Raw genomic sequence first — 17,825 nt, 5'->3', positions numbered from 1 at the left:
GCTGTTTTACGACAGGTTTAACTCTGTGGAAGGGTAATGTGAATGCAGAATGCAGTAATGTGAATGCTTGTAAATAACATCCAAGGGACAGAGCCTCCGCTGGTATAAATCTTCACGGCAGAGCAGCTGCATTAGTTCACATCTGCTGAGTGTCTGGCCCTAGGTTTATAGTTGTTGCGTTATTTGGAGGGAACGGGGGTTGCATTAATGACACGTGTTCCCCTCACAGCTCGGATTCTCATCCATGGTTTCCTTTCCTCCCTTAACTCCTGCAATTCCCATCTGGGTATATGGAGGGGATCAGTCCGGCTTCCTATGTAAAAGTGTCCCCTTTACACAAGCAGCTATCACCCAACAGTGTCTTGAGAATCCAAGGCTCCAGAGCAGCCATTGATCCCACCCTGAGGAGGGAAGAGAAGGGGTCCCTCTGGGGCAGGCATAAGGCACATTGATAGAGGCCTGAGGGGGTTCAGTAGCTTGCTGACACACTGAGCATACTGTCCCTGTTAGGTAGCTTGAGATTTTCAGGTACCCAGGCTGTCAGTACGGCCCCACTGAATTTACTTACTCCTGCAAGACAAAGGGGGCTGAATCTAGTCATGCCCTGTGGCCAGATCAATGCCCTGACACACTGAGGAGTCTGTTACTCCTTTGAGTGATCCCTACAGTTTCAATTTAAATCATGGCTAAAGCCGTAACTGAGAGCGTTTCCGGAGTTCTCGGCGGAGGGACACACAACACAGGTGCTGCAGTGGTTCTGAAAGCAGCCCTCCCTCCATAACCCCCTCGCACCTGTGACACACAGCTTCAAACACGCCTCTGGCATTCCCCCAACAAGGGGCGGGGGAGGGCAGAGGCCGGAGGAGAAGATCCGTGGCCTGCAGCGCAGAGCCCTGCTAATTGGCGTGAAGCTTGGTCAGAACAGGGAGCAATGGTCTCAAGTTGCAGTGGGGGAGGTCTAGGTTGGATATTAGGAAACACTATTTCACTAGGAGGGTGGTGAAGCACTGGAATGGGTTCCCTAGGGAGGTGGTGGAATCTACATCCTTTGAGGTTTTTAAGGTCAGGCTTGACAAAGCCCTGGCTGGGATGAGTTAATTGGGGTTGGTCCTGCTTTGAGCAGGGGGTTGGACTAGATGACCTCCTGAGGTCCCTTCCAACCCTAATCTTCTATGATTCTAGGGGTGCATACGTTGATCTGGCGGAGGTGCAAGGAGAACCTGAGGGAGTCTAGGCTCCACACAAGGTGGGGGGAGTCCAGGACCAGCAATGACGGCAGTAGAAAGGCCTTGGGGTCATGCAAGGCGATGCAGAAAGAGGCCAATGGGCCAGATTTCCACATGCACGTTAGCCCTCCCGTGTCAGCAAGAAGGTACTGCACCGACCTGAAGAGCCACCACCAGGTGGCCTTTTCCCCCACGGAACTGGCTCTTAATCAGTGCGGCCCTTCCCACGTCCCCAACCCAGGGGTGGCGCTGATGCCTGCTGGCCGCTGCGTGGGAAGGAGGTTGCCCGCATCAAAGCAGAATGAAATGGGGGGAGGTGGCATCACCAGCCTGGAAAGGGGGCAGCAGCAGGGGGAGAGAATGCTGCTTATCCAAGCCAGGGGGGCGGAAGGAGAGCGCTCCTCTGTAGACTTTAACCTCTGTAGACTTTGCAGTGCTGCAGTGGAGATCCTGTCGCAGGGCACGTGCTGGCATCTGCCAGTCTAGACCCTGGAGTTAATCTGGCCCAAACACTTTCTCTTGCTTAATAACACTTCCCCTTCTCCTTGAATGAGGAAGGAGGGAAGGCTGTGGGCTATTTAAACTCCAGCTGACCTACAAAGTAGATCTATGAGCACTCGGCATTGCTGTAACAGTGTGTACGGCCACGTGGCCTTTTGCAGTGACTATTTTGCTTTCTAATGTTGTTGGCACACAGTTATCGCAGCCCGGACATGCGTGATCTCGCTCATGGGGGATAACTGGCCCTACAGCTTCTGATGACCTTCCATCAGTTTCAGAGTAGCAGCCGTGTTAGTCTGTATTCGCAAAAAGAAAAGGAGGACTTGTGGCACCTTAGGTTAGTCTCTAAGGTGCCACAAGTCCTCCTTTTCTTCCTCCATCAGTTGCAGCCCACTGCCTGGCAATCAAGACTTGGCTGCATGCTTTATGAAGGTCTGAGTGCAGCATACATTTTTTACAACATGTAAATTAGGTTTGCTTTGTTCATCCCCACCCCAGGTTCTCCTTGTCTCTATGTAGGAGTTTATTCCCTAATAATCAATCCCTTAGACAACCTCCTACGTACTCCTAGGGCCAAATCCTCAGCTGGTGTAAATGGTGTAACCCAATCAATGTACACCAGCCGAGGATTTGTCCCCAAGCCTTTGTTGCAAACTGGCTATTGTATGGGAAATAGCAAGCAAACTGGACAGGATCTCGGTTGACACGAGACAAAAGGATCTGAGCGCAGACACAGTTCAAGCAAGTAATTTCCCTAGCGGTGAGATGAAGAAAGCCATAGGGTGACCAGACAGCAAATGTGGAAAATCGGGACAGGGGGTGGGGGATAATAGAAGCCTATATAAGAAAAAGACCCAAAAATCGGGACATCTGGTCACCCTAGAAAGCCATGATAAGGGCATCATTTTGCTGCATGAAAACGTGGATTAAATGGCACTAAAGGCAGAGAGCAGGGATGTTTGAAAATGGGAATATATGGGCCAGATGGTCAGCAAGTGTAAATCTGTCTAGCTCCACTGACCCCTTTGGGGCTGCTCTGATTGACCCCAGCTCAGGATCTGGCTATTAAGGTTAGAACAATAAATCCCTGCGATTGTGTGTCCTAAGATCGGCATTATGTCTGTGAGTCAGTACAAGTAGTACGTTGCCAGCACGGCAAAACGATTTCAAAAGCAGCCGCTAGCAATGGGAGTTTTCTGTTGTGCTCAGTAATGTGTTCTTGTGTCAATTCTACCATTGTCCCTGGTCAGATGACTTCAGGGACAATCACAGAAATGCAGGGCTGGAAAGGACCTCCAGAGATCATCAAATCCAGCCCCCTGTGCTGAGGTAGGACCAAGTAAACCTAGACCATCCCCAACGGGTGTTTGTCCAGCCTGTCTTTAAATCCGCCAGTGACAAGGATTCCACAACCTCTCTTGGAAGCCTATTCCAGAGCTTAACTCCCCTTAGAGTTGGAATTTTCCCCCCTAATATTTAACTTAAATCTCCCTTGCTGCAGATCAAGCCAATTACTTCTTGTCCTACCTTCAAGGGACATGGAGAAAAATCAATCACCATCCTCTTTATACCAGCCCTTATGCCCTTAAGGCATCATTCGTTGATTTTAAAAAATGCATAATTTGCCATCTCATGAAAATGTACAGGAGCGTTAGGCTCTGTGCACTGTGGTGAACTAGTAACCATTTTAAATGGTAAGTGACGTGAATATGGATGAGACAGGAATTACTTTGTGAAATGATATGGCCTGCGTTATGCAGGCGGTCGGACAAGACGATTGTTAAAAACTAAAAAGGATTTTGTTTAGTGGCAGTTAAGGTTGCACCAAAACACTCCCCCAACCCCGCCAAACCTTAAACTCTAAAAACACAACCACCACAAGGGAAACAGCCTGTGTTCCTCGCCACTTTCACATTGCCTGTAAACCGCACGGGTAACACACTCCATAAGGATTTGCTTGCTCCTCTAGCAGATACCACAAAGCAATTTGCACCCTACCTTCAACCACACTCTTGAGCAAAACTTTAACAGAGACCTCCGCAGTGACAGTGTGAGGCAGATCATGAGCAAATGTGACCTCTTGTCACACAAGACCTCCAGTGAAGCATCTAAGACGGAGGAAACCTTGTGCAGCTTAAGCGCCTCTTTGTATTCACCATGGAGCTGACAATAGTGTCAGACACGTCATTTACTCACCCCCCGCCTCCGCCCCTCCCATCTACCTTAGCTGGCCTGGGATTCATCAGTTATTTTCAGTGTCTGTTACCAGGGTAGTGATGTATGCTAATTAATACAAGTGGCGGTGATGATCTGCCTACATGAACTCCTAGGTAGATCACTTTCTTCCTAATGTTCCCCACCCCCCCCGCCCCTTAGGAATGAGAGTCTTAACAATGTAGTTTTATCTAAGTGAGACCTGTACAATGAGACTAACCCCATATGGTCCTAATAGGCCCTTACAAGGGGGCATTATTCCTGGCATGACTTAGGCAGACTAGGGCTGCTCCTGTGAAGGCTGCTTACAAGCGTTTGTGCTGCGGGCAATGAACAGTTACCAAGGTGGGGCTTTTTCAAGGGAGCTTAAGGGAGTTGGGCATTTAGCTCACACTGGATTTTCGTGGGATGTGGGCAACTAGCTCCGCTCCAAAGATCCCACCCTGAACTACGTGGGCCCCCTGGGGAAGCGCGACAACAACTCAGATCCTTCGGCTCTAGGGCAGGGCAGTAATTCCATTTCACGGAGGGTTTTGACATTTGGTTTCATTCCAAGTCAGAATAAAACTCCCAAAATTTCAAAACCCTCCTTGGGATGGGAGCCCCGAACCTGGCAGGCTGCTGAGGATCCATGAGCTCCCAGGGCTTCCCGGCTCCCAGTTCCCCACCAGCAGCTGGGAGCTTGGATACCAAGGCTCCCCAGCAGCGTGCCAGGCAGCTTGTCGAGGAGCTAGGCAGGCAAACTGGCAGGGAACCTGCCTGGGCTCCATTGTAATTTTGTCCAAATCAGCGCATCTCTGTGGAATGTTTAGACGGCAACAAATTGCCAAATTTGCCACTCCCTCCCCAAAAATGTTTCATCTAAATTTTTCTAACAAGCTCCAGAAATACAGGCCCTCCCCTTGAGCAGTAGCAGATCCCAGGTCCTCGCTAATGGGTGCCTTCCCAAATTAATTCATGCACTCCAAGGCAGTGAACTTGCAGACTGGGCACCCCAGTGATGGCTGAGGGTGCTGATCAGGATACAGGATACAACGCCACTGTAGTGCACGGCTGTTCTCTAACAGGTCTCTTGTATACTCATCCAGTAAAGTGTTGATTGCCTTACAAGCATCTTGCCCTCTCGAGAATGGAGGATGTAAATTGCATAATCTCCCACCATGAATCATTAGTAGGGAGAGAGCCCTGCAGCTTCAATTTTAGAGCAAAAGCCTCTAAACTCTGAGCTAAAGGAGTAACTCCCTTAGCTGGAGGTAGTTGTAGGTTCTTATCCTCTGATGACCAGCCGTTAGAGAGAGAGATGACACATTTAGCTGATACATTGCATACCCACTTTTCACCTTCTCTTGAAACATCTGGAAATGGCCCCTGCTCTGGGCAGGATGGCTTGGTATGGTATGACAAATCCTCTGCACTATCTAGAGCTAATACCGATTCTCTTTCCACTCAAGTGAGAGTGGCCTGTAATTTTGGATTCAACAGCCACGTATTTGGCCACCAACAATGCAGCTATATGGTTAAATGAAGACCCTGCTGTCATCCATGAATCATTCCCTGCACTGTAGCTGGGGATGGCTAGTGTAGGAGTCAGCTCTAGTCGAGCTGAAAATTTGCCTAATGGAAAATTACCACTACAAAAGTTTTTTTTCCTCCCTTGGTATCCTACTGTTAATTGAACTGTCTCGTTAGACTGACCTCACACTTGGTAAGGCAACTCCCATCTTTTCATGTATTTATACCTGCTCCTGTATTTTCCACTCCATGCATCTGATGAAGTGGGTTCTAGCCCACGAAAGCTTATGCCCAAATAAATTTGTTAGTCTCTAAGGTGCCACAAGGACTCCTTGTTGTTTTGGCTGATACAGACTAACACGGCTACCCCTCTGAAGCCACTCTCCATAAACATATCTCATCTGTTCACACACAGAATAATCCTGGATTTATTTTACTCTAATCCCAAACAGATAAAAGTCCTGTCTTGTATTCTCTTCTGTGGTTTTTCTCATCCCCTTCCTCTCTGCTACTAGCTGCTGGGAAGTACCGAGACTCTCCCTTGCAATCACAGGAAATTGAGCATGTCATCCCCTGCTTCTGATCCTAACAGATGATTCCAGCAGCCACTCCAACTGCAGCACTAATGCCTGCATTTTGGATTTGACCGTATTGTGGTCGCAGAACTCTCGGTCCTGATTCTAAATCAGCATAAAGCAGTGCCGCGCTTCCTGCTAAATGGGGTTTCTCCCCTTGCCCCGGGTGGTGCTCATCTGTAGCATGACAGCAATGCATGCAACTATCCAGCAAGAATCTCTGAGAGTCCCGCATGTTGGATGCGTCCCTGAAGTTGCAGGTCCGTCTTCAGGATGGTGCTTGGTAGAATCTGTTTGGTCGTTTGTGCAAATGTCTCATTTTGCAACGCCAGCTGTCAAAAGCATCATCTAATCTATACGTTTCCATTGCCTTGCCTCCACTTTGTTCAGATGCATGAAGATGACAGTGCTGACAGTTTGCATTTAGTTTTTGCATCTTTCTGCTCCACCAAACCCTTAGATAGCTGCCAGAATTCATTGCTGCCTCTTACCGTCCTGGAGCCAGAGTTAGTCTCGATGTAACTCTATTGCTGGCAGCAGAGTTACACCAGGGATGAGTTTGGCTAATGGGCTTTAAACTTGATTAACCAGATCCAGTGCTGATGGAAACAGGTCTGACTCCTACGGATGTGTCTGGGGCAAATTGAGCAGTTACCTGAACAATCATGTCCGGTTACATTGTTAAGTGTGAGTTGGTTGGAAAACTTGTGTAAGTGGAAAAATGGTGACTTCCTGTGTCCCGGTGGTGCAAAACAAGTGTACCTTACAAATCAGGGGGTGGACACCAGATAAGTTAATGGCACTGCTAACTTAGGAGGTGGAGCACACTTCATCCCTACTAAAACTTGGGGACATACAGGGCTATAACTTAAGGATAAAGAACAATCATCTGTACAAAGATGTGCAGAAAGGGGAGGCTTAAAATTATAAGGGGATAGACTCCTCAGCCGTTCTCAAACAAGCTATTGCCTAATTGGAAGATTCAAATAATGGGTAGATTTCTTGCTGAAGCAATTCAAAAGCATCAGATCTAAAAGGCTCATGGAAACTTACTGAGACCCCAGAGTTCCCCAGTCTTATTAGCTATATTTTAATTATCCTTCATGACATATGCACCTGCTGGGAAACAGCCTTGTTCGTTACCCTCCGTTGCTGCTCAGGAAGGTACAAGTGGAGTTGCAAAATTCCTGTTTTCTTTGGTCCTGATCCAAAACCCACTGAAGTTAATGAGGATCATTCCGTTGATTTCAGTGGGCTTCAGATCAGACGCTTTAAGGTGATAGTGGCGTACAAGGGAGCTTTTACTCATTGTAATATTTAAAGCAGGAAGCTCCGATCACATTCATGCATCTTCTTTGGTAGCCCATAGATGCATGAATGTGAAATGAGCCTTGAAGCTGTCTTTCCATAGCAATGCCATAAGACACCCAAGAGTTCTGAAGGAATTCAAATGTGAAATTGCAGAACTAGTAACTGTCGTCTGTAACCTATCATTTAAATCAGCTCCTGTACCAGATGACTGGAGGGTAGCTAATGTGACACCAATTTTTAAAAAGGGCTCCAGAGGTGACCCCGGCAATTACAGGCATAAACCTGACTTCAGTACCGGGCAAACTGGTTGAAACGATAGTAAAGAACAAAATTGACAGACACATAGATGAACATAATTTCTTGGGGAATACTCAACATGGCTTTTGTAAAGGGAAATCATGCCTCACCAATCTACTAGAACTTTCTGAGGGGGTCAACAAGCATGTGGACAAGGGGGATCCAGTGGATATAGTGTATTTAGATTTTCAGAAAGCCTTTGACAAGGTCCCTCACCAAAGGCTATTAAGCAAAGTAAGCAGTCACGGGATAAGAGGGAAGGTCCTCTCATGGATTGGTAACTGGTTAAAAGATAGGAAACAGAGTGTAGGAATAAATGGTCAGTTTTCAGAATGGAGAGAGGTAAATAGTGGAGTCTCCCAGGGGTCTGTACTGGGACCAGTCCTAGTCAACATATTCATAAATGATCTGGAAAAAGGGGTAAACACTGAGGTGGCAAAATTTGCAGATGATACAAAATTACTCAAGATAGTTCAGTCCCAGGCAGACTGCGAAGAGCTACAAAAGGATTTCTTAAAACTGGGTGAATGGGCAACAAAATGGCAGATGAAATTCAGTGTTGATAAATGCAAAGTAATGCACATTTTGAAAACATAATCCCAACTATACATATAAAATGATGGGGTCTAAATTAGCTGTTACCACTCAAGAAAGAGATTTTGGAGTCATTGTGGCTAGTTCTCTGAAAACATCCACTCAGTGTGCAGTGGCAGGCAAAAAAGTGAACAGAATGCTGGGAATCATTAGGAAAGGGATAGATCATAAGACAGAAAATATCATATTACTACTATATAAATCCATGCTACGCCCACATCTTGAATACTGCGTGCAGCTGTGATCACCCCATCTCCAAAAAGATACATTGGAATTAGAAAAGGTTCAGAAAAGGGCAACAAAAATTATTAGGGGCATGGAGCATCTGCCATATGAGGAGAGATTAATGAGATGGGGACTTTTCAGCTTGGAAAAAAGACGACTAAGGAGGGTCTATAAATTCATGACGGGTGTGGAGATAGTAAATCAGGAAGTGTGATTTACTCCTTCTCATAACATAAGAACTAGGGGCCACCAAATGAAATTAATAGGCAACAGGTTTAAAACAAACAAAAGGAAGTATTTTTTCATACAACGCACAGGCAACCTTGTGAATTCTCCAAGACTATAAGAGAGTTCAAAAAAGAACTAGATACATTCATGGAGGATAGGTCCATCAGTGGCTATTAGCCAGGATGGGTAGGGATGGTGTCCCTAGCCTCTGTTTGCCAGAAGCTGGGAATGGGCGACAGGGGATGGATCATTAGATGATTCCCTGTTCTGTTCATTCCCTCTGGGGCACCTGCCATTGGCCACTGTTGGAAGACAGAATACCCGGCTACATGTACATTTGGTCTGACCCAGTATGGCCATTCTTATGTAAATGAGATTCGGGCCCAAGAAGCTTCCTGCCCCCCCCCGCACCCCAGCCAGACACTCTTAAGGAATTCTCCCAGCTGACTTCTATTTCAGTAAGTCAGTGTTAGCTTATAACAACACCCAGCAGTGTAACTACTCCTGATACAACGGCTCCTCGAGTCCATTTCCTAGTTTGCTCACCCGTTTCTTTCGGTACAATACAATCAGGACTTCTCAGCTTTCTTGTTGCCTTGGCAGCAACAGCAGGATGTGCGAAGCTGTGAAAATGGCAGGTGTCTGTGCGTACAGATTGATATCCCCTCAAATCGTGTGGTCTCCAGCGTGGCTGAATGATCCAAGGCATGGGACACGGATAAGCCACTCGGAATATCTTGTCTACAGATTATGGAGTCCAACGCGTCCAAGCCACTGCCTTCAGATCTGCAGGATGGACCTGATTCTCATCTCCCTAGTGCTAAGCACACCTAAATCGGGAGTAACTCCTTTTGCAGTCGGTGGCATTACATAAGTGTGAAAGGGATGTGAAATCTCCGTCTGTTCAAAGCGCTTCAGCGTGCAGTTCATGTCAGCTCATTGTCAGACAGTTATTGGCATAAAACAGAGAATGCATGTGAAATGCAGCTGAGGACGGTACCGTCACCTGTGACACAATGCTGTTGTTTGCTTGCTTTCAGGTATTGCCACCAGCAATGTTTCTCCACCTTTTCGATACCAGGGACCGGCTTGCTGCGTTCCTTAACTGTGTCAGGGAAATCTCAGGGAGTGGCAAGGAGGCTGCCATGGACCAGCACCAATTGAGAAACAGTTGCCTAGAAGCCAAGGTCCCATTGTGCTAGGCACTGTACAGATATAGAACAAGGACAGTCCTTGCCCTGAAGAGTTTACAATCTAAAGTGGCTGATGTTGCAACATCGAACTATTTCTCGGATGGTTATCAACTGTAACCTTGTTCGATTTCAGTGTACTGTTCTCTGGAGGGTATGTGAACTGTAAAGGTAGCTTTCAAGGTGATTATTGTTCCCAAAAAGGACCTGATTACCAGCCCTAAAGGTTCACATCCTCTCTCCTCATCACTGGTGCGAACCAGATTCCAAAGGATCCAGTGATCCTGTCTTAACCCTCCCTGCCATACCCCAAGGAAATAAGTGCAATGTGCAGTCAGGCATAGACGGCGTCTTGTTATCAATAATAAAGGCTGGGATCCAGAAGTGGTGGGGGGCTATCCCCAGCTCTGCCACTGGGATCCAGAAGTGGTGGGGGGGCTATCCCCAGCTCTGCCACTGCCCTGTTCTGTGACCTTGAGCAAGTCACTTTGCCTCTCTGTGCCGCCGTTTCCACTCCCCTTTAATCTATCTATCACTTATGCTGTAATTGCTCAGGGGCAGGGACTGCCTCTCATTGTGTGTTCCTACAGTGGCCAGTACAACAGCCCTGATCTCAGCTGAAGCCCATAGTACAAATAATCATAATCCATGCAAGGAGGTGCTAATACAAAGACAGATCCAGTCTTGCTGGTCTTCTTCATCCCTTCTTCCAATATCACTCTCAGGGTGAAATTCACCATGTGCAGGGGGATGGAACAAGTACTATGCACCATTTAAGTCCCGCAAAGGCCTATGCACCACTGGCTTGTGCTGGCCCCGTGCACAAGGTGAATTTAACTCTCACAGCTACAGGCTCTGTCTGTGCCTTTAACCACGGCAGTGGGGTAGGGTTTTGTCCTCTCACTGGTACTTTGAGTCCCCAGGCACTTGCCCTGCCTTTGTTGGCTGTGTGGGAATAGCAAGTAGCTTGGCTGAGCGTTGAAGTAAATATTAAAAAGGTCTGACAAAGCGGAGAGAGTTTTCTTTTGTAACTGTTCCCAGGAGGTACAAATGGATGCTTTATGAAACTGACACTGAGTGAGTATGTCTCTATGAGCAGTGACACAGAGGTCACAAAGTTCTTGGTTGGCAGCCGTGGCAGGTTTGACTTAATATCCTCCCACTGGGTATTTTAATCGCTTCCCTTACTCTGTTGCCACTGCCCCTGCTTGCTTCCACTGTCTGAGATTCCCCGTACACACACACACACACTCCCCCAAAGCCCCAGTTCAGTCAGAAATTGTCTCTTTTTCATCTCCATGTAACCATTTCTTGCCCTAAGCCACTGTGTAGCATTGCCTTGAGGTCTTACACACTTACCATGTTCCACCCCAGAGGTGGCTGCATTTCATGGATGGTGACGTGTTTCTTGCATTTACTGGTTATCACTTTTATAGTGCAGTAGCACCAAGAGGCTTTATGTGCCTCATCTATGCTAGTTAGGTGTCTTTATATCCCTTCTCGTACCCCCTTCATCTCCACTCCTGGGGCAGCCAGGGCTTTGTGCAAGCTGGAGCAGCCTTGGGACTACTCTGACTTGCTCCAGCAGTAACCACCCCACAAAGGGAAAGGAGATTTGGATCATAGATGGTAAAACTCTTTGGGATCCCTTGGGAATAAGGGGTCATGAATTAAGCTATTGGATAATATTTTCAAGAGTGACGAAGACTGAGGACCCTCATTCCAATTTTCAGAAGTGACTTAGACACTTGTCACTTCTGAAAATGGGATTTAGGCACTTTTGAAAATCTTACCCATTATCTAATGCCTTATGAAGTATTGAAAGACTGAAAATTAAATGCAATCTTCTAAAGGCAAAAATAGTAATAGAATAGTAAATACTAACCTGTACTTAGAGTGTAAGCTCCCTTGGGTGGGGACTGCCTCTTTGTTCTGTGTTTGTACAGCACCTAGAACAATGGGGTGCTGATCCACGAGTGGACCTCCAAGGTGCTACTGCAATATGAAAAAGTAAAGTTTTGGGAGACATTCTGCTTTAGGGGATAAGCCAAGCACTAGTTAATGGGAATTAAGAGGAACTTGGGGGGCAGGTTATTCATCATTGCCTGTTGCAAGGTTTTCTTGCACCTTCTGCTGAAGGTGAACACTGCTGGAGGCAGGATACTGGATTAGACGGATGCCGGATCCAAACCAGTGTTGCAATTCCTTTGTAAAAACTTCATCCTGGTTTTGCGGTGCTGCAACAAAATTCCCTGCCTAGGTATCCTTAAAGTCAGCTCTCACCTTGGTGTGAGTGATGCCCGTGTTTCAGTGAGGACACCCTGTCTGCTCCAGGTTGGTGTCTTCCTGAGCACCAGTCTTAACCGATTCTCTTTATTCTGACAATTTCTTGGCTGGACTTTGATAAGTGTCACTGGAGAAGAATGTGCGTTACCCCAAACAGGTTGAAGAGAACAGGCGCGCAGGCTGCGTAGCTGCTTAGGAGAGCTCGGGGAGTTAGAGGACTGGATGGCCCTGGAGAAGGGGTAATGGACTATTCAGACTTTTCAACCTAGGGTTGCTGGTAGTCATGGGAGCTCATTACCATTTGCTGGAGGTTTGGCATTTTATGTGAAGGGACTTGGTGGGGCCCCAGTCTCATTCCTGCAGGACAAGGTGGCATTTTCCAAAGCATTCAGCCTCGACATACCTCAGATGTCTTTGAAGCCTATGGGGCACTTAAGCCAGAGATGAGTGCTTTTGATTATTCCATAACCTAAAGGCTACCTCTACAAGCAACACCTAAAATTGGCAGTCTCAGCAAAGAGGCCAAGGACCAAATGGGACAGACACACTGGACTGTGCAGTGGGGGAGGTGTAGGTTGGATATTAAGAAAAACTTTTTCACTAGGAGGGCGGTGAAACACTGGAATGCGTTACCTAAGGATGTGGTGGAATCTCCTTCCTTAGATATTTTTAAGGTCAGGCTTGACAAAGCCCTGGCTGGGATGAGTTAGTTGGGGATTGGTCCTGCTTTGAGCAGGGGGTTGGACTAGATGACCTCCTGAGGTCCCTTCCAACCCTGATATTCTATGATTCTATGACTCCCACTTAGCCACAGAGAATGGCTCTTCCTGGTCATGGGTGCAGCACCCTGGTAGGCCAGTCTCTACCTGTACTGTAGATAAACAGAGGACTTCTGCCAGCCTAGAAACTTTTAGCTCAGCCTAAAGCTTGAGCTAAAGGGTTAAATCCCCTCGCTGGCAGCTCTGGTAGGCGCTCAACCTCTGTTGATCCAGGTGATACACAGAGCTGGCCAGGAATTTTTTGATTAAACTCGTTTCATCAGAAAATGGTGATTTGTCAAAACTGAAACCTGTTTGTGGGGAAAGGCTCGGCTTTGACAAATTTCTTGTTCTGAAAAATTTTCTGGAAAAAAAAAATTGAAATTTTGAAATTGTCGACATGTCCTGGTTTGACACTTGTGAAATGAAAAGTTCTGGAGTTTGGAATGATATTTTGTTTCAAAATTTAATTTAATTTGTAGGTGTTTTTTTTAAAGATGAGGACGAAACATTTCAATTGACACTAACTGGTTTTGGTTGTTTCGGGGGGGATTTTCGGTTGCTGAAAAATATTTTGTCCCAATTGACGACAGGAATTTTTTTTTTTTTTTTTGGAAATTTTGAAAATTTCCCTGGGTCGGCAAAACAGTTTGCTGCCTACTCCAGTGACAAACAGCATCCGCCAAGCAGGGATCCACGCTCTCTTGCCCGTGCTGAAGTCACCTTCTTGGAATGAGACTGCAGCGTGTTCACGCTGTGCTGGACATTTTGAGAGCATGTAACCTTCCATCAGATCTCCAGCATCCCACCTCCCCAGCGACATGACACAACACACATGTGTTAACAGTACTTTGAGAATCGAAGGCCAGATTTTCTAGCCAGGCTGTTCGAGAAGGTATTCGTTTGCTTCTTTCTGCTTAGGTATTCGTTTCCTTCTTTTCTTCTGTGCACATGGCAGTCTGAGGTGTGGTGGCAGCTTGGGCAGATGTACTTATGCTAGCCTGACTAAAAATAACTGTGTATACACAGGGGCACAGGCTAGCAACACAAATCCATACCCAGGGTTCCCAGGGGGCTTTGACCGCTTACGCCACCGCTTGGGTAAAGCTACCCAAGCTGCAGTCATACCTTGGATTGCAGTGAAGACATACCCGCCATCATCTAAGACCATGGGCCATGCCTTTGAATTAACAATGATGGTTTCCCCTCAGTGAAATCCCAGTCGAATTCCCACATAGCCAAGTTCAAGAGCTGCCTTCCTTTCCAGCTGATTTTTTCCACCGCTGAATGCAGTTGCTTTATGCATTTGAAGCTTTTTAAAAACATCAGTCTGACAGCGAGTGGGGTCATGTCTAGTTGCTGATGTCTCCGGCGAGGGAGCTGTAGTTTTTTTTCCCCCTCCTCTTTTTAAAAAATGCTTTGCTCAAGCGGTATGAAGAACACGTTCTCTGAAATACCATATAGTCTTTGGGGTTATGGGGACCAAATATTTGGCAACGGGCTCTCCAACCTGGCAGACAAAAGAATAACAAGATTCAATGGCTGGAAGCTGAAGCTAGACAAATTCAGACCGGAAATAAGGTGTACATTTTTAACAGGGAGGGTAATTAACCATTGGATCCATTTTCCAAGGGTTGTGGTGGATTCTCCATCGCTGGCCATTTTTAATCAGATTGGATGTCTTTCTCAAACAGAAATTCTGCTCTAGTTCAACAGAATTATTTCGTGGAAGTGCCTTGGCCAGGACAGCAAATTAGATGATCACAGTGGTCCCTTCTTGCTTTGGAATCTATGAATCTAGGTTGTGCACCTGTCCCACAGCAGAAAACTCGGAACAGTCTTGTACAGAGAGATGGAGGCTGATGCTCAGCACCTTGAAGGATTCAGGCCTTAAATAACATGAGAGTCCTTTGCTCTTCTTCAGGTCTGTGTGGCTCAAAAGCTTGTCACTTTCACCAACCGAAGTTGGTCCAATAGAAGATATCACCTCCCCCATCTTGTCTCTCAAAGACCCCACCACGGCCACAACACTGTAAACAATATTGAATCCTTCTCCTCTAGGTCTTCTGGCAAAGGTGCCAATGAGCACCAGTCATCTAAGTGCGGTGGATATTTGCCATCTAAGAACCAACAACTCAATTCATGTAGGTCACCGAATACCCATGAGATCATAGAATCATAGAAGATTAGAATTGGAAGAGACCTCAGGAGGTCATCTAGTCCACCCCCCTGCTAGGTGGTAACAGTTTTTGCTCAGTGCCAGCTTGGGCTGGCTTTGATGAGCAATTGGCATCTCATTCTGCTGCTAATCCCCTGAGGCCCCCCAGCCCATTGGAGTAACACACTGTGCTGTTGCTTATCTGAATAACACCCAAGATCAGAAATAGAACCAAACCTACTTATCAAGGGCCTGATCCAATGGAAAGACACTCATTTACTTCGGTAGGCTTTGACTCAGGCCCTAAGGGACATGATGAGTGTGCAGAAAAGTGGCTGAACATCCATCCTCTTCAGGGGCGTCTGGCCACTTCCACCAGAATCTGGCCACAACCTGCTAGTGGTTTTGACATGAATGCAGGAGTTACATTTTTATGTGTCACCTAGCAGTGTCTTTATCCTTATGGAACTCTATATCTATTGTATTAAGACCCAAGCTTGTGCCTATTGAAGGCAATGGCAAAACTCCCATTTGATTTCAGTGGGAATAGAATCTGCTATATTAAGAGTTGCAAGTGCTTCCTCCCCTCCCCCCCGCGTGATGCATTGCTTGAGTGAATTTCGATCTCTTTTCCAGCTCTTTGAGTAGCATGAGAATTTGGCTTCTTGCATTTAGCTATGTTTTGCGCAATTCTGTGATCATTACAGAACATGAAAGCAACAAAACTAAGAAATGTTTTGTTCATTAAAGAGGCTACAAATGAAAACTCCCCTCCCCAATACATCATGGATTTGGCCCATTCCGCCTCCTGTTTCCTCCATGTAAAGAGACAATGTGGATTCTCTACAATCCAATCCACACAGGGCAGCATCTCTCTTGTTTTTAAATCCTGTGCCTCATCTAAGGGGGAAACATCAATCTACTGCACAGGTGCAGCAAATACACCTGAGTCAGCATCAGTGGATGACTTTGGTTTTACCCCCTGGACATGGTCTGCATAATGGAAAATTGATTTCTGAAATAAAGGTGAAGAATTTAATTGGAAGCAGCCAAGCAGCTGACAAACAGAATGCTCTGCAGGGTGGGGACAAAGCTGGATGCGCAGTGAAGTGTAAGAGAAGGTGAGTGAATCCTTTCTCTCTATATTTTGCAATGGCTCACTTCATTTTCATGCTGAATTCAGCTAACTTACATTGACAAATCTTCTGTCCTTGAAAACCAGAAATGGATCCGAAGCACTGCTCCTACGCTTTCCTCGGCCATCAGGTCCCCCACCTTCCCTTCACCCACGCCGTCCCACCTCTCTGTTGCTCTGCACTAACAGAGAACCAGTAAATGTCAGTAAATCTACTCCTTACAAAACAGGGTAAGAAGGCCGGTCCAGACAGCTGTGTGTGTTCTGGTGTTACCTGAATAAGCAGGCAGAGCAAAGGGACAGCAGCCAATCTGCAAGGCACATGCAAAAACCAAACTGCAGGCTTGACCCTCATTTACATCTGTGTAACCCTGTTGGATCTGGAGGTCTCTTTAAAGCAGAGAGGGGCTGAAACCACACTCTTTCAATCATGATCTCAAACTAGCCCAAACTGCAAGGACTTAGACCTAGGATTTTGGTTCAGCCCAGTGTGAAGAGAGCGGTCATTTAAAGAATTCCAGTGGGGGAGTTGGCTTTCAAATTTATCCCAGTTCTAATGCAAAGCCTGCTTCACTCTAAGAAAAGGAGGCCTTGTGGCACCTTAGAGACTAATTTCAGAGTAGCAGCCGTGTTAGTCTGTATTTGCAAAAAGAAAAGGAGTTCTTGTGGCACCTTAGAGACTAACCAATTTATTTGAGCATAAGCTTTCGTGAGCTACAGCTCACTTCATCGGATGCATTACAATCGGATGCAAGTGAGCTGTAGCTCACGAAAGCTCATGCTCAAATAAATTGGTTTGTCTCTAAGGTGCCACAAGTACTCCTTTTCTTTTTGCGGATACAGACTAACACGGCTGCTACTCTGAAACCTGTTTCACTCTGGGTCTCAGTCTGTTCTCACAGCAGATAGCCCAGTCTGCATTTAAGCAACCACCGCTGAAAGAGAAGCTGGTCGTAAATGCATAGGCCTACATTTTAAGTGACTGGTTGTTTTGATTGCCTCTGTTTTTGGATTGCCAACAGGAGCCACCTTTTAAAAGAAGCTGATTTTCAGAGGTGCTGTGCCCTGACAGTGGACAGTTCCTGCAATTGCAGTTGTAGGTGGTGATGCCATTCAAGTCAAATTGAGCACTCAAAATCACTAGCCGTTTGGAAATCTTGGGCCATAAAGATGACAGGTCAGTGATTTGTTGGGGGAAGGGTCAAAGCCTGAGTAATAGCCCCTCTTCTTGGTCTTCCTTTTCCCATTCCCATCCCCAAGGATGAAAAAAAACAACCCTATATGTTCGCTTGCCCCATTCAGTCGCATTTTTGTCAGGGCTCTGCCTGATCCCTCGCTGACTCTTGCCCTGCATGAGCCCCCAGCTCTGAGATAGTGGTGGCATCCCACCGGCATCCCTTCCAGGAACGGCAGCGATCTCTGACAGCTTTGCCTACACCTTCCCTGCTCTCCCCCCATGGCCCACCCCTCCTTTGTATCCTTCACCCTTTCTGGCGATTGTTGCAAGCAGCTGCATCCTCTGCCAGCCCCGTGGGGCCACCTTGCCCAAGCACCCCCCCCTTCCCCTGTCAATCCTGGGGAGACACACACATTGATTCGGTGGCAGGCCCCAGCT

General features: G+C 46.7%; 1 protein-coding gene across 1 annotated transcript in view; it reads left to right on the top strand.

Moving 5' to 3' along the window:
- The window catches only part of LOC140903547 (low molecular weight neuronal intermediate filament-like), a 34,480-nt gene that overhangs the window by 2,279 nt on the left and 14,376 nt on the right, over positions 1–17,825 (top strand). Inside the window, exon 2 of the mRNA XM_073324980.1 lies at positions 17,233–17,387. The gene's annotated coding sequence lies outside the window, so the exon portion shown is untranslated. The remainder of the gene's footprint in view (positions 1–17,232; positions 17,388–17,825) is intronic.

The sequence above is a fragment of the Lepidochelys kempii genome, chromosome 26 (genome assembly GCF_965140265.1).
Source record: "Lepidochelys kempii isolate rLepKem1 chromosome 26, rLepKem1.hap2, whole genome shotgun sequence".
Taxonomy (NCBI): Eukaryota; Metazoa; Chordata; order Testudines; family Cheloniidae; genus Lepidochelys; species Lepidochelys kempii.
Note: the sequence above shows the minus strand (reverse complement) of the source record. Positions and strands in the feature narration are given on the sequence as shown.